We start from the raw sequence: 17,857 nt of genomic DNA, 5'->3' as shown, positions 1-17,857 counted from the left end.
TGGTTATAAGATCCCCTCAGACAACTCCTAGGCAATCTGATAACAATCTGATCTTCTGGTGCTCATCTGAACTGAAGCCCCCCAACCCTTTGATGTTTTCTCATCATTAATTAATTCAGCATTAATGTTAATTGCCTGCACAACACACAGAATTGACAGTACATCGAGGACTCAGCCTGCCTGTTTTGTAGCTGGCTAACTGGGGATGCAAGTGCTTTGCTGCTCTCATTATTATTCTTGTCAGGCCAGACATGAAATAAAAGCAGTGACACTTTTCCCCCCCAAACACAGTCTGTTGTGGGTGCAAGTCAGATCTGATAGCTACCAACAAGAGAAAATGGACTCAACTGGCATCACGACAGAAATCTACAGACAGTATTTCTTCCCTTTTAATTATTAGCTTCAAAAGATAAACAGTGACATTAAGACAGGCTTAGAAGATACAGCACAAAACCTCTGTACACACTCCCACTGTGGGGACCAATTTGCAAAAATTAATACAAACTGGAGACAAAATAATAATATTTGACAGATGTAAAGCAATACCATCCTGAAACAAAGAAGAAAGGACAAAAGGCTTCTTCCTTCACTGCAAAGAAAGCGCATCATTAACACCATGAATCACACCAAAGCTAGTCCAGGCTCAAACAGCTCCAGCAGCTCAGCAGCCAGCACAGTGACCCAGTGTGCCAGACACCTGTAATTACAGCCTCCACAGCTCCCACACATTCCAGATGTGCAGCTTTCTGTGCTCTGCTCAGCGAGATGATGGCATTCTAAGCCACAACGTGTGTATCTCATGGGTCGTGGCCCTCCTGTGTCTTCCCCATGCTGAATTGCTGGAGCACGTGTGTCCACAAGAGCTCCCCACTCGAAACTCCTCTTTGGCAGCTCAGAGTGAAGGGAGGCTCTGCTCCTGTCCAGACCTGGCTGATGTTGGGTCACACCACAGGCAGCTTGGCCTCAAACTCCTTTGCATTTTCCAGCAGTCTCAAATCATCATTCCCCAAACCATTTGAGGGCTGGGCCATCAGAGGCTGACCAGGTGAACAGGTTTATCTTGATCTGTATGTTTTTCTAAGCCTGACTGGGTGCAGTTACACCGTGGTCAGTGGTTGCCTTGGCTGTATGAAAAGAATGAATGCCTGGCAGCAACAGGTGAAGAGAGGGGAGGGAGCCCAGGATGGGGGAGTGAATGGCTTCATCTATAAAGCTGCAGCTGGAGCAGGATGTGTGAGCACAGCCTGGATCCTGTTTTGCAAGCCCTGTGCTCAGCCATTCCTAACTCAGCATGGCAGATGAATAAAGCAAGCAATACTGAAGCTATTTCCTTCTGCAGAGATTGCAAAAGGTTGGCAGCCTGATTCTCTTCAAATAACCAAGTCAATCTTTTGCACTGGGAAGCAAGGTTTCAATCTTTCTGGAATCTAGGAGTCTAAAATCCCACTAACAATTGTGTGCCCAGTGGCAGGAGAATTCAAGCTTCAGAGGAGATTTTGACATCTTTTATGTTCCTTTTAGACTCCAAGGAGAATGGCAGAGATACTTTATGCTATAATTGACTTTCCACTGCTGAGAGAAGGGCAGGTCCAAGATACCCAGAGATCATCAGAAAAGCTGGCTTCAACAGCTAGACAAGCCAGCAAACTGTACTTCTGGACTCTGAACATACTCTAATATGCTAGCACAGGAACTGCTCAAAGGTCCCATTTTCCTGCAGAAAGGCAATGTTTCACACAATCACCTGGTGAGCCAGCAACATTTCTCCCTACTCCAGGGCACTTGAAGACAGGTGTTCTGCTTTTACTCACATCACAGAGCAGCTCTACACAACTACCTCTGTGCCAGTCCTGTCCCTGTTTGACTTAAGTGTTTTTAAGGCTTCATTTTGGTATCTCCCTGTTTCTGCCCTCATGTCTTCCTTAATGCACAGGTAAGAAGCAAACACACCCTCATTGCCATGCTGCCTTCTTCCAACACCACATTTTTGTGAGCCAGATGTGGACTTTTGCAGGTCCATCCCTCATACCATGCCAAATGCATGGGGAAGGATCTGAGGGGCTACAAGAATTTAACTAGGCATGGCTCAAACACCTTGACACAATCTTGTTACAGATTAAATCCCTGTAGCACTCGGCTGACTGTTGTAAGCTTCAGGTTTGTGACACTTTTCTCTACACCTTTCCTGCTGTTACTAAATCAAGTTTACAGATCATTGTGTCAGCTTCTGTTTAGATACCTAGCTTCTGTTTAGATACCTAGAATGCCTTGAAGTTCTATATCTTTTAATCTATCCCAAATTTTGGAGGGTTCATCTCATCTGCTGTGGCTCAACATCAACCTGGCAAACCTTGCAGCCCTGAAGCTGCAGTTACTTTAATATCCCATTTATGGTGTCTGTGGGGGTTCAGCAAGTAGCCAATTACTAACTGCACTCATTTTCCCCAGCCTAGGAGAAATCCCAGCTTCATCTTGTCAGGGATTATTAGCAGAGGTTTTAGGCATACCTTTTGTCTTTTTTTGGGTTTCAGGCTTTTATCATCACAGTGCCACTTGGCTCCTCTGTCAGCTGGCTTGTATCTTCTGTGCTGCAAACAAAGAAGGTGATAATTTGCAGTGTTTGCACTTAATTCATCACCTGTAACTGTTTGTGTCACCCAAAGCCTGTGGCACAGTTTCTTCGCTCTTGGCAAATATGAACCACATACACAGTGGAAGAAATACCCGTGAGCATTTAATTTGGTGGCACAGTGTACTTTCTTGTGAACTCTGATCAGGAGATAGGTGGTCCTTAACCTTTTCTTGCGGCAGCTGCAAAGCCAACATGTGCCAAAGCAGATGAGAGAACTCTGCCCCAAACAACTCAAGAGCCCAGGCAAATATCAAGTGCTGAGACAGAAACTTTGAGCGCTATCTTCCCCTCTTTCTGTGAGCTCCAGTGAGGAGTCACTGCATCCCTCCAACTCCCTTGTCCCCCATTCCTACACATCTAAGCCAGCCATGGACAGATCAACACTCAAGCTTCCTGTGCAGGGAATGACCAATTAGAGCCACATTACAAGGCTGCAAGCCCTCTGAGTTTCAGCTCTAGAAATGAAGCTGCATCCATAGGCAGGACATACAGTCTGCACATTTGGACACAGAGAGCATCCCTCTGGCTTGAGGACCAGAGTACAGAAAGCTGTTCTGGCAGGCAGACTGAAGGGACTCTGGAAACTTGCCTCCAGGCAGAGTGGGTACAAAAAGGGAGGACTTGAGTAAGGTCAGAGTAAAGTCACATATAAAAGATACAGTTTTTGAGTCTTAAACAAACAGAGATCCCGTCCACCCAGTTACTCTGTTTAGGAGCAGGAAATCTGTATCAGCATCTGCTCTGGGAAACACTTGTGTGTCAGACCTGTAGCTCCACAGAAGGAAAACCTTTATTTACTACTCAGTCAAAAATGGCACTAAGCCCAAAGTCATTAATTACCTACTTGCTGGTCCATGCTCACAGAACAAAAACAGCCTTCCCTCAAAAAACCCACAAATCCACAGAGGTTAGCTCCAACCCAAGTGACTATTTGCTGGATCAGGTGCTGTCAGTCCTCCTAATATGAACATAAAAGTAGTATCATGCTCCCCAGATGATTTAAGGGAACTCTAACCTCATGTATGGCAAGGAGATCCTACCACACACAGGTTTGGTACAAACGAGTGAAGTCACCACCACACTTAATTGCCAAGGCTTGCTGTAGTCACAGAAACGGATAATTTGGATTTCCAGGAGGATGCACCTGCTTCCCTTTTTTGATTAAATATCTCATCTATTACATGCCTGAAGTTTGTGTGCCATGATTATTGCCTTTTGGGAGTTACAGTTCCTGAAAAATAGGTATCACCATTTAAAAAAACCAAAAAAACTTGAAAAGCCAAGGTTAAGTGGCACAGAAAGGTAAAATGCCCCCTCCAAACCATCTAAGAAACTGGCAACTGTGCCAAGTTATTGCCTGTCTTCTCTTCTGCCTCATGCTGCCTTTCAGCATGAATTAGCCATCTGGCCTTCACTTTCCTTGTGCTTTGCTATGCCAGCAGCGCTCGGCTCCACCATGTGTGCAGAGTTATATTTAGAGAAAAATTACTTCAGCCCTGTCCGGCCAAACAGGCAGGAACAGGGGTTTTTGATGCCTTGCTCCTGCACAGTGGGACAGGGACAGCAGATCTGGCCCTGACACTGGACATGCTCCACTTCCATGACCTCCAGCCCTGCCAATGCCTGTGCAGTCATGAGACGGACAGCAGGGTGCTACCTGATGTAAATGCAAATATAAAAGGGGGGGGGGGGAATGGCAAGAAGGGGCAGTGGCTGTCGTGTGCTTTTCCAGAGAGCTCAGGGGAAGAGGCATCTGGTCAGCCTCCTGTTGCAACCCTCAGTGTCTAGCAAGGAGACCATCCCACCTGCTCCCTGCAGCTCCGCACATTCAAAGTCTCTCTTAACAGTGGCTAGGTGCTGGGACTCCTGCATGGTGTCACTACACATGCCCCCCTGCCCTGGGAGGGTTTTTCCTTTCCCTTGAATCCTGCTCTTGGGCCTTGTCACTCTCCATCTCCCTCTTAACCTATGAAGTATGAGCACTTAATGTCTGCAGCCTCTCTCAGCTTGCTTTCCTTCCTCTGTCCAAGGCTCTGCACCCCTTGCACCTCACTCTTAACGGAGTTTGCAGCTTTGCTTTGGAGTAGGAGGGATGGGGAAGGCTAAGAGAGCAGATTCCTGCCAAGCCAAGCACAATGTATACAAAAGAAAGCATGGAGATGGCAGAGTGCATTTGCAAGCCTGAGAGACTTCACAATAAAATGCCTTTTTTTTCTTGTTTTCATGTTGTTACAGGGAAATAGCAACTGGAGAGGATTCTCCTGCAAGTTTTGTATGCTGTGTTTGCTGACAGATGGATGATGTCTTGATTTTGAAACCCAAAGACCACAAACAGCATCTGAAAGGCCTTTTTCTCCCATTATATGCAGCAATCTCTTTGAAAAACACATGCAGTCAGAGAGCCACTTGTCAGCAAGCACCAGTTCAGGTGCCGAATTACAGCCACTGGCCCATGTCCTTGCAAGCACCTGCCCTTCCTGCTGGTGGAGGGAACATACAGGACATGGTCTTGGCACACCCTTGGTACCCTGCCAGAGCCTTGAGTGTGTCTGCAGAGGGTGAATTGCTAATTTATGGGTGCTAGACTTGCAACAAGGGGAATTTCATCCTCCAGGAAGGAGCAGTGTAATACTAAAGGCATGGTGACAGTTATCCCTGCTTGGGATCCACAAAACTCCCTCATTTGGATATGGGGCCAGTAGTGACTTCTACTGGAACTCTGTTCCCTACACGCTGCCTCTTCTTCCCTTTTCCTCCTAGCTCTTAGGTGGATTGTGAATGCTCTGGGGCAGGGTACTCTCTGCGTCCCCTGCCCAGAAATGCCAACAGAGAGCCATTTAAATGTAAGATGTGCACCTCAGTGCAAGAAGCACCTGGCCCCTTCCTGATAGGAAGCAGGAAATGCTGTGCTTCAACACAAGTAACAAGAAAATTAAAAGTATTATCCCTATTTCTCACTTTTTGTGCACTCTGACCATCACACCACACTAATGTAAAGTGTGTTAGCTTTGAAAGTCACAGAAGCCCAGGCTATGCAGGTGGGTCTCACTGCAATAATTCAGGCTCATATCATAACTGCCAAAGATTTGTCAAGTTCCCTTTTCTTTAATGCTTTAAAAACCTCCAAAATGAAGGAGGTAAAATGCAAAACCACAGCAAAGTAATGAGCACAAAGGAGGATTTATCCTTTTCTTAAGCATATGCACCATCCTTTTCTCTTTCCTTTTAATCTCTCAAGCTCATCTGACTGCAAAACTCAAAAGGCTACATTAGCCTAACTTGTTCTGTTGTTTCCCTTCCTCTCCTCAATCAGCAGACATAACTTTCCTCTGGAGCAGTGAAGCTTTACAAGCTTTTGAAAAGTAATTCCTAATAAGGATAAATGAACAGGCAGCCTTCACTTTTTCCTCAGGCAGCTCCCACGGTATCTCCAGAGGAGCTTCTGTGGGTCTGAACTCAAGACAACACTGCACCCTCTGTAATAGTCCTTCTCAGGGGTCTGACACAGCCCAAGGGTGACCAGAGAGTACATGAGATCCCAAGGCCTCAGATCTCACCACTAACCCATAAGGACTCAAAGCCATCAGGCCCCCCAAACCTTGCTTCATGAGTTTATCTCCTGTAATCAGGGCATTTGGCTCCTGGGGATTTCTCTCCAGAAACTCTTGCTTGTGAACAGACAATATCAATTTTTTTTTTCTCTTCAGCCAAAGCTGATGCTTTTGTTCTAAAAGCTCAGAGAACCTCCTTAATTAATTAAAGTATATGGACCAACATTCATGACTTATAAGATACCATCTAAGCAATTTTTTTTGTCTTTTTCCTTTGAGAGTGTCAGGCAATATACAAACACATTTCTCTTGAAAACCCAGCCAAAGATGAGTTTAATGGGAATGCATCCCAGAAGGCACGAAGCCCTTTGCTTGCTGAAGACTGGGCTGGTTTTAAAGCCTCTTCTCCACCATCCCTTGGAGTTTCTGCTGGGGGGTGATGCTCACACAACATTCTTCAGATGTGTTTCTTACTCTGAAAGGAGAGTATGAGGATTATCACACAACTACTATTAGCCAGATGTTCAAAGCGTGACGCAGCTACCCCGGCTCATGTACCCTCTGCTTTCTCAGAGACCAACACAGCTCATCTGAGGGGATGGGTAGCAGATCCTGAGTAACCAGCAGGCAAGGCAACTGCCATGAAAAACCATTCCTGAAGATGCTTGAGAGTGAAAGCTGACAGCCTAAAGCTTTAATTTAACTTTTTAATCAAAATGAAAGCTGCTTATAGGATTTTTTTTTCCTACTCAATTATGCAAGCAAGCTAATTTTTAAGAGAGGATATTAGGTTACTAATGGGTTTTTATTTAAAAAAACATATCTACCTGATATCACAGAACATCATTGCAGAAAGCATATCTGCGGGGTGAAATGGCATTTGAACTCTAAGTAACAAAAGCCCACTTTGATGGTTGTTTTCACTGAGCTGCAAATTGATTGACAAATTATTCATTGCACACTCAGACATGTCTATCTTACAGAAAAGAGAAGAATGTGTAAGGTAGTCTCTGCTGATTTTTATCCCCAAGCCATTTTCCTCGCCGAAAGTGTGGGGAGTACCTTCAAAAAACTCCACAAAAGGAAAAGTAATAAAATACCACTTCTGCTGACTTGAATAAAAAAAAAAAAAAACCTTTTAAAAGGTTCAAACTGTGATTATAGAACTGAAATATTGCTAGCCCACAAGCAGTTGGGAAAAATACATATAAATTGCAGTTCAGTGTTTTACAACAATTATATTTTAGCTCTTAAACTGACTTGCAATCCCGACAGATTTACTGCACATTCAAATTAACATACCATAGCTGAATCTTACTATTGCCATAACTTCTATTCAAACAGTCATATTTCTAATGGCAGCAACTATGCTTTTACTGTTGGATAATTTTTGCTAAGTAAAATAAATACCCTGTTAGACTCAGGCTTTTGCCCATAACTCAGCTAGTAACAGTGCCACTCAGAACCAAAAGCTAAATTGGTCTTACAAAGAGCTTGTAGCATCGTGTATTTTTGCTCTTTGGGGCTGGAGGTAGTAGTAATTTAAGAGTGGAAAGAGGACTGGGAGTTAAAGCCAATACACTGGCCTGGGGACCATTGTCTACTAACACAAAAATGAGTAATGCTTCTGGATCACCTCTGTGGGACCCCACAGGTTTTGGATCAGTTCAGCATAGTGCCACCAACTTCCCTTTTTTGGTCAAATTTTGGGTGTAGGCACAATGTTGAATGCAAATGGTTTATGGCAACACACCGTGTTACCATCAGCCAGATCCAACCCTATAACCAGCCATGCCCACAGCTGCACTTAACCCCAGTGGTAAGGGGAAATGCAGGGTATTGTGCCTGGGGAGGGGCAAAAGCACAAGTGTGGAGAGTGACTTTTATCATAGGCCACACACAGCTGTGAATTTATTGCATTAAAACCTGTGTCCTTTTAGTTCTTCTCTGAGCTTTTACATAGCTGACGTAAGCTCTGATCCCTGTTAACCTTTTGCTCTGTCCCTGTTCCTGACAAGCAACTTTGGCTTAAGGGTTTGGCTCCTTTCAGTCTACAGACCAATACTTGTAGTTTGAGATAATTCCCACTATAAAGACTCATGTTAAAAGGTATTGAGGTGCAGCTTCATGGCAATGCCAATTTATTTCTAAAAGACGAAAAAGCCCACAAAACTTTGAAAAGTATTTCATACTCATGACAAGCTGAAACCTTCTGAGGACTCAACCACAGGGTTAAAAACTAATATTACAGTTCACCTGGCCACAGCTACAATACAGTGATACACATCACACAAAGATTAGTGGTTTGACATTTCACACTGAAGTCACGGCTCACAAGGCAAAGTCTGCTCTCCTCTCCATGAACCAGTTCAGCCACACCTTGTAGCACTTACACTCCAACAAAGTGAAGCTCAAGGCCAGTATCTGAAAGGATATATAAAGATCTCATTTGTCTCTACATAACACACAGACTTTCTATTCAAGTTAGCAAACCTAAAATGCAGGTGACTTTCAAATCTTACTGTTTAAGCACTCAAGAACTAAAATACTCAGAATCATCAGTTGCTTAACATGATTGATGTGTTCCAAATGGAGAGAGATAGCTTTGGGGTTTTGGGTCAGGTTCAAATGCATCCAGCTTCTCTATAAAAATAAAATAATACTACTGTGATTTGACAGACAGTATTTCCATGCCTGCAATCAAAATGGGCACTTCCTCAGCTCCAAAGTCTTTCTTTGTCTTCACTGCTAAGAAGCATCACTTCATTACCTTGGACCAACGCTGAGAAAGGGAAATTTATTATTAAATTCAAAAGATGACTTCATTATAACCTTGCTGGTCTGTAGATAGTTCATACATAAGCTACCATCCACACACATCAGCCAGTCTTTACCATTTGTCAATTTGGATGTCCCATATATCAGTACAGATGGGAGAAAAAAGTTATTATGTCCAATGTCCCTTGCTTACACAAAAGTTCATACCAAATTTGATGTTTCAAATCACACACTTGACAATTTTATTGTTGTCAGTGATAAAGGAAAAAGCTCAAATGAAACCAGTGTCCTTTGCTGTCAAAGACAAGGGTATCTCATGTCTTGAATGCCATCACAGGCAGGAAATTGCCTGCTCTGGTTTCAAAGAGAGATTTCTGGAAGAAGAAGGGAATGACTTCTTGACAAACTGCACTCTTTTTGAAAATTGTCTGTCAATCAAGGAAACCAAATCTCTGATTAGATGTTAACTCTTTCAAGTTGTCCTCATGTTGTCCACACAGCATATTTGGGTGCTTTCTTTAGGACAATGATATTTGTCAGACAGTAGTTTAGTCTCCAAAAATTCATTACCAAAGTTTCTCGGCCAATGCCTTCAATTTACCAAAAAACTCCTTGTCTGTTTTAGTAACAATTTATTTATAATTTCTCATGCCAAATGTGTTCATTCCCTCAATGCTCAAATAACCCTTTGATTTGATTCAGGAGCCTGGGAAGAGGCCACAACAGCATCCACAGCTCACAGCAGAGTTATGGAAACATGGGGTGCAGGAGCCGACTGGCAAGGGCAGTACTTGATAGCACCAGCCTGGACAACAGGAATGCTCAGCAAGGAGGCTGTGCAATAGCATCTTATCTTAAAAAAAAACCCCAAACCATATAAAGAAAGAGGATCCCAGCACAGGGAAATCAGATGGTGCCTGTTTGCTTTGTGATTGCAAGAGTAAATATCTCCCATAGACAGCAGCTGGATCGGTTTTAGCAAAGCCCTTCTCTGAAAATCTGTCCCTTCTGTTTAGGAACCCCACAGCTCCTGTTCCCAAAGACATGGGGTTTATTATTGGTGTTTGCACAGTACCTAGAGGAACAACACTATGACTTGCACCAGGGACATCTCTGGGCGTGACTTCAAAATAAATTTAAGCACTGAAGATGGAAGCTGTGGAGCTACAGAAGAGAAAACGGGTGCTCACAGCAGCCCTTCCCTCTCCTCTGTGGGACATCAATTAGGACTGACAAACTGTTTGCCAGAGAAGGCAGAAGGGAGATTTTTCCAAAATCACACAAGATAGTATTAGGAAATTGTAAACTTGAAGGCAATGCAAAAAAGTGCAGCATGTCATACAGAGTAAAGAGTTAGGATATTGCCTACAGTAAGATGTTAAAAAAGTCAAAATAAAATCAGGGATCAGACACTTGTGCTGCACTTCAAAGCTGCAACAACAAATACTAACAGGGTTATATAACCTTCTTCTTCAGGACTTAAAGTAATCTCTATGATAAAATTAATATAAAAGTCAGATAAACCAGTTTCCGCCCACTCCTCTCTCTCTCAAGGCAACTGGGCAAAGTGTTCAGGAGACTTTCAAACCACTGGGAGGTAACTCACTAAATCTTTTCACAGCATGCTCTGGGTCTGATTGGAAGTGGAATTTCAGCCCATGCATCATTTAGCTGCTTTTGCAATTTTTATCTGAGTTGCTCTCCACTCTGAGGCCACATCTGGCAATATCTACAAACTCTTGCTGCTCATGAAAATGTGATGAATACCAGGGTTTGCCAAGGAGATTCATATTAAATCTAACAGCTTTATAATAGTCAATAACCTACCTGTCAGGTCCAAGTATTTTATTAAAGACCATACTAATAGCTTTTCTCTAATATTATAATATTGAATTCTGTAGGTGGGTCACACCATGAAAAAAGAGAATGCTACCTTTTCTATTTTTGTAGTTAAATAAATATAGGTATGTGCAGGGGAAATCTACATCAGTTCAGTGCCCACTTTTGAAACATCACATCTCCTGACACACACAGTGGCATTTACTCTCCTCCATGCACTTTGATTTCTGTGCTGCCTCTCTATGTTTCTCTCTGCTGAATCTGGTCTGGGACAATCTCCTACAGAAGCTTCTCTGTTTCACTCACTGTCAAAATATATTTTTCCCCCCCTTCCTTTCCAATAGGGTAGGATTACTCTTGACTAACACCAGCTGCGGACTGCACGCTCCTTTGAAGTATCTTGAAGTGGTGATAGTCAGTGAGACAAGCATGGGATGGGCGCAGCTGGAATCTGATTCAGTTGTACTATTCATTATAGGGATAAAAAGTCAAATGCCATAATTTAGGCAGCAGCACCTTGCTCTACCTCCTAACCTAGTCTTTCATCACAGCACCTAATCTCACACCACTGCCCAATACAGTTAATTCCTCTCATGTCTGACCCTTCCTGGTAAGAAACATCTTGTCCTCTATTGAGATTGCTTTGCAGGCTTGAGCTTCCCCAAAGGGCTCAGATTTCTCCCCAACAGACCTCCCAGAGCATGAGCAACCACTTGCAAATGATTCTTGGGTCACAAACAGCACAATACATCACAGCATGCTCATAAACAGAACAGCTGCTCCCTACAAATCCAGGACAAAGAAGTTCCTGCCTTAATCTCTGCTTGTTTTGCAGGCAGCAGATCAAAGGCTCAGCCACTGGACTATCAGCATTGAGTTGCACTCTCTCACACCACCACAAGCAAGAGGAAATGCAGCTGCTCTTGAACTCCCCTCACTGCAATTAAAAGCTCACTCCACCTGCATAATTCCTGGAGGAGACAAGTACTCCCACAGACTCATTTTGCCCCATAAGCTATTCCCCAGCACATGCTGCTTCCCAGCACCCTCAGCCATGGCCAGAGCCAGAGCTTGAGTGAGTGATATGGGTGGACACTGCAGGTGGAGAGCCAGGTGAGGCTGGAATAGGCAAATAGGGGGGCCATGGGGCCCTGATAATTTTCTACACATGCTGCACAAGCTTGGTACAGCTTGGACATTTCATTTTGAAGCCTAAATATAGCAGGAGATGCAGGAGAAACCAAAGCTGGAGGCTGGAGCAGAAAAATAGCAGCTGAGGTCTAGGAGACCACCTTTGCTGTGGTGGTGGGTAGGTCCTGCCATTGTCCCAAAGCACATTCCTTGCTCCAGACTGGCACCTAGGGCAATGTGTGTGGCTCCTCCTGTCAAAACCATACTTCTTCCATGTAATAAAATCATTATTTCTGCTTTTTGCTGATGGCCAGAGAGGCCTAGCCCATTTCCACCAGACACACAGAGCACATAAGGATGGGCAAGAGCAACTAGAGAGATTGGAGTCATACATGGAATGCAAAGAGTAAAAAGAAAAAAAAAAATATCAAGGTCATTTTTTGATGCTACAAAGGTGTGACTTCTGCCACCTTCTTCTTGTTTGCCCCCTGTGGGTTGAATTCTTCGACATGCTTTGCAGAAATACTGAGGGGAGTACAATGGGAGAAAGAGAGGTCATTTATTGCAAGCTGCAGCTGAGTCCTGCTAAATATTGCAGGTGATGATCCCAAATAGTCTCCCTGACTGCCCCCAGTGTGAATAGCTTGCCGGGCATAGGGCTCATTTGGAAATGCAAGTGTTGAAACCAGGCAGGAATGCTAAAGGTTATGGTTCCCAACAACTAAAAGAGAAAGTGCCACCTGACACAGCCCCTCAGGATGCAAAAGCCTGCATGTTTTTCTGTAGGTACAACATGTGCATGCACGTACGTGAGTGTGTGCACACATGATCCTCTTATGTTACCGTAAACACATGAGAAACACCAAGCCTTTGAGCCATCAGTCCCAAGGAACAGAACTGTTCACCCTGCAAGTGCTTAGGGAGGGACATGGGGAACGGATCCCTGTCCATCTCCTAAAATGCCCTCTCCAGTCAACAGCAGAATGGAGACCCCTCCACAGGGAGCCTGCAAACAGAAGCAGAGAATACATGGACTAAATACAGGCTAAAGTTCCTTTTCCTGTCCTCCCCTTAAAAGCAGCAACACAAGGTTTAACTGAGGGCAAGCCTCCTCCTTGTGATGCAGTCCTGACCCCAGAAGCAGCTGTGTCTGGATGAAAGGCAGATGTTTGCTCCAGCCAGCTGGGGTCAGTGATTCAAAACAGCTGCCCACTGCCAGCAGAGCCCATGGGAGCGAGCAGAGCAAACCTTCACAACGAGAAACTAGCGAAAATGTCTAATGAGTAGACTTCCCGAGGCTCCCAGCAAGCCTTGTTGCTGTGCTGGGTCTGCCCTGCTTTTGGTGGGGCAGCACACTGGGTCCTGCTTCACTCTTTAAGAGGGGGAAGCAGTAGGAGTTGATTTTCTCATTTGTATTCCCACTCAGAAGCAAGCAGCAGATCTGTTCTTCTGAATTCACATCAGGTATCCAGCCAAACCACTGTGTGCCCTTTAGATGGATTAATCTACCTGCTCCCAGCCTCGCTCTCCAACTCCCTCTCCACCTGAGCTGCTATGCAGCATTCCTCATCATGCCACAGGAGATGTGTTCCCATTTCCTCTCTTGTCTGAACACTCTCATTGGACTGCAGGACACAAGACAACAAAAGCAAGGATCTGTGCTGGTGCTGGAGGCCTCTTTCCTGATGTAGCCAGCAAGATTTGCTGGCAGCATGCTCCCAGGCCTCCCAGCCCTGAGCTGATCAGCATGGCATGCTCCTTCCTTCTCCACTTCCAAAATGTAATGCCAAATGAGCCATCAAAATTTACAGGAAAATGTTGAATTCGTTTTGCAGCAACTAAATTTTTCCTTGTTACTACACTATATAGAGAGAATAATTATTTCTGAAAGGCCTTTTCATAGTCCATGGAGTATTAAATAGGCAACACTGGATTTCCCTTAGTTGAAATTGCTTCCTCTGTCAAGGTGAATCCTGCCCTCAGGCCCCCTCCATGTCGTCTTCATTTTGCTGGCTTTAGCAGACTGCTTCTCCCTAAATGACTGAATGTGACCACTGTAACTAAATCAATCATCCGTCTAGAGGCAGATACCTGCATTTATTTATCTGGATCAGGAATGCTGCAGATAATGGGTTATTAAAAATTACACTTTTCAAGCCACAGGTATCATGAGCCTGACTGGCAAAGAATGAGCTTTTAGATAAGAAAGAAGTCTTAGGAGGGTCAATTAGGTTAAATTGGCTTGGATCATCATCCTCTGATACACAGGCTTTATTAAAGCCTGTAGTTGGAGACAAAAGCTTATCTTCACTTCAGCACAATTATTTTAAAATGTGGCTGCACAATTTGGGGATTGCCAACACATGATATCCACTACCAACAAATCTGAGATTATCAAACATTTGAGCCCATCAGATTATAAAGACAAAGGTCATTTTGTAGAAAAGATAGGGAGGACAAAACCACCGTTCTTCTGTCAAGCTATGCTCAAGCCTCTGCAGAGCACAACTGGCTTGTGAAATAGAACACCGCAGGTCTGAAAGGAGCCAGTCAGCCGTGAGTTACCTGAGCCCTGCAGCTGAGCCCTTCCTCTCGGCACTCAGATGGGGCTTCCCTAGCCTGAAAATGTTTCAATGGCTCCAGCAATATCACAAAGCAATCTCCTGTTATGAGCATTTGCTCTGGGGAAGGAGGGAGAAACCCCTCTTAAGTCTTTCTCAAACAGATATTCTCATCTGTCTTTCTAGACATCTGTTTCTAAGTAAAAGGGAAAAATATGCTTGCAATGAACCTGGCCATTGAGCCCAAAGCCAATGAGCTGCTCTTATGGTTTTCTGTTCCCCAGAGCAATCCCATAGCCCTTTCTTTGACAAAATCTACAGGAGTAGGATTCCTCCTTGTTTTCCTAATGTCCATCAACTGGTTTTGCTGGAGGGTACCTCGCTGCCCCTCCTCTCCCTTGCTGAGCCACTCATCCTTGCTCTGTGGGATCTGGCAAGTGCATTGCTGATGATTTGCTGTACCTCTTGGTTTCCAAATACCTGAGGTCAACCCTTAGGTGTTTCAGCCAAGAGGGAAGCCAGATTGCTTGATGGGAGGCATCCAGAATACCATCAGAATAAGTACACAGCACCTGGTGATCATCAGCAGCATTTTTCTTGTTGTGCTGTTGCTCTCACACCTCATCTTTGTGTGACAGGATTTGCAAGAAAGGCATGGGAACTGGGAGTACTCAAATCCCAGCCTCATTTCTGCTCCCTGCTTGCCATTTGGCTTGGAGCAAGATATTCATAACCTTACACATCCACTTTTGAAGGTATCACGAGGACTCCTCAGACATCTATGTTTATAAAGAATGGCTTCCACACACAGTATTATGTGGTTTGCAGTCAGCACAACAGTGAGCTTGGTCATGGCAACACAGCCCTTCTGATACATCCAAGGAATCTTAAGGACCACCACAAAGATGCCTTCCAAATAGGCATAGAATGGATTTGGAGAACTTCCTGTGTTTTTGTTTTATTCATGACATTCCCTCCTCTGCCCCATTCTTACATGCTCTCTTAATATAGGGGGGAAAAAAATTGCAAAAAACTATCACTTTTGTCACTAGAAAGTGCAAAAATTTATTGGGATCTTGTCCCTGTTTCATTCATTCCAAATACACACGCATACCATAAAGATCAGACCAGTGAGAAGAAAATCCCTTCTTTTAGAGCCAGAAGCACATTTTGGTAAAGCATACATTTGTAGAACAAATTTTCTGTGATAAATGTCTGCCTTTTTACCATATATTTTATAATTTTTCAGATACATCTTACATGTAGGTGCAATAGGCACACATTTAAAAAGAGAGAAAATGCATGCATTTTTTTACCCACAATTTAGCCTGAAGTGGCTTCCTTATTTATTACTTCAGTTTGCTGCTGCTGTGATTGAGAGCTGGAGAAAAGGAAGCCTCCAAGCAGGGATCATGGGAATATAAAGGGAATTGGCACTCACAAGTTGCTGAGAAAGTCTTGGGCTTGTGGCCTCATTTTGACTCCTATCAATGCCAAGTGTAAAATAATAGTCTGATTCAGAGCTAAATACCATCTAGATTTCCCACTGAGTCCATTAATTCTCTTCTTTTATTGTGGCAGAAAGTATTAAATACCTCAGATTAGAATCACGGTTTCATGCAGGATCTGTATTCCAATTACACAGCATCCTTTCCTGATTCAAGACATTGTACTGGTTTGTTTGGGGGTAGGGGGGATTATTTTTTTTTTTTTCTGCCAACTTAAAGGAGCAATTTATTCTTTCTTTAAGTTGCAGTTCAAATTGCAGATGTCTTTGTCAAGCTGCTTCCTATCAGAACTGGTGCATTAGCAAGGAGAGTGGTTGCTCATGAAGGAATATGCGAGTAGTGGGCCTGTTTTCTCTGGTCAAATCACCTCTCTGTAATCTTTCAGGATTATCATCACCAAAGAGTTCCAAAGTGACACCTGCTAGGCACTGTCTAGCTAATTATTTGAAGCTCTTCTGTTTCTGCTGAAGTTTTGGCAGCCAGCCTGTAAAGTGTAACTCTGAGCTGTGTTTCCACAACATAATGCTTCTAGGAATGAGACAAACTACTTTTTCTAGCCAGTGCAAGAGACATTTACCTCCCAACCACCACAAAAACAATATTAAGCAGCTGCTCAGCACTGCTTTCTGAAGGCACTTCTGTCACTGATCAGCAGAATTTAATAACATTGAGATTTAATCCCTCAGACTTGAGCTGGGCTCCCAGCAGAGGCACAGGGTGTATCAAGGGGGTATTTTGAAATTCAAGTTCTCTCACAGGCAAGCTGGAGGTATTCTGGGTTGAAATATTTAGCCAGGGCCAGATGAACAGATTTGACAGGACAGTGGCAAATTCTACTTTAAAGTTTACTTATTTTCACTTGGTGCTTCACTCTTGTAAGAAGCCCAGAAAAGAGTTCCCTCATCAATCCTTTTTTTTTAATTTTCTCCTTTCATTTGGCAAGCTCAAGATCTCATTTGAGAAATGCAAGGAAAGGGACTAGTTTGGCTGGAAAGATGAGCAGTCTAGATGATGCCTAGCATGTCAAGCAAAAGCATCTCTGGAGTGCCCATCACCAGGTTCTTTCAGGGGACATCGCTCTGTAGCATCAATGAAATTCCCAGCTGATGGAAAGTTGCTCCGAGTGATGTAAAACAGCAGACTCACCATTCCAGGCTTCGTGGTCCTTAGGAGGAGGTGAGCATACTCCAAAGATGATCAATGAACTCAGTGTTGTCCCAGGATCCTGAACTGGGTGCTTCCAGTGATGGTGGGAATCCTCCATGTCTCTTGTTCCACCTCATCCTTCTCTGCCCAGCTACAAAATAAATAAGTAAAAGAAGTCACACTGACATCAAAGTAATTTAAGAAGACAAATGACCATTAGCTACTCTTCATAAAATTTTTTCTGACTTGTGATGGAGGAAGCTTGCTAAGGTGGGTGGGAAGAAATGTTCGGTTATGCTGAATTATTCATAGAGATTTGCATCAAGCCCACTATCTGTGTTCCCAAAAGTTGATCCTATAGGACAGATGGTATCCCTGCTCCTGCCTTAGTGTTTTGCCCTGTCACTTTGCCCCACAGCATCATCTCTCCAGCCTTCATCTTGCAGTCTGTGCTCGTCTCACTGCTTCCACAGTTATGTTTGCTCTCAGTTTGTTCCCTCTTCAGCCCTTCCAAATACTAACCACTCCTCAGCATTTGCTCTCAGCTCCCAGCTGAACCTCTTCCCCCAAATCACTGTTTCTCCAGCCTTTCAGGTGACCCTGTTTTGGATCATGGTCTTGTTCTTACAGCCATCTTCTTGTTAAATACACCTCCACTCCTCCCACCTAAACAAGAAGCATTAGCCAGGTTGGATGGGACTTCACCTCACC

The 17,857-nt window shown here is 43.9% G+C and overlaps 1 long non-coding RNA gene across 3 annotated transcripts in view; it reads right to left on the bottom strand.

Moving 5' to 3' along the window:
- Window positions 1-367: 367 nt before the first annotated feature.
- LOC138109495 (uncharacterized) overlaps window positions 368-17,857 on the bottom strand; it is a 29,316-nt gene continuing 11,826 nt past the window's right edge. Inside the window, exons 5-7 of one of the 3 annotated variants that reach the window (XR_011150517.1) lie at window positions 17,147-17,297; window positions 2,508-2,588; window positions 368-1,714 (exon numbers count right to left, since the gene is read on the bottom strand). This is a non-coding gene — a long non-coding RNA (uncharacterized lncRNA). The remainder of the gene's footprint in view (window positions 1,715-2,507; window positions 2,589-17,146; window positions 17,298-17,857) is intronic. The other 2 variants (XR_011150518.1, XR_011150519.1) reach the window with 2 other exon arrangements.

Source organism: Aphelocoma coerulescens, chromosome 4 (genome assembly GCF_041296385.1).
Source record: "Aphelocoma coerulescens isolate FSJ_1873_10779 chromosome 4, UR_Acoe_1.0, whole genome shotgun sequence".
NCBI classification, from domain to species: Eukaryota; Metazoa; Chordata; class Aves; order Passeriformes; family Corvidae; genus Aphelocoma; species Aphelocoma coerulescens.
This window is presented reverse-complemented; position numbering and strand designations above follow the sequence as displayed.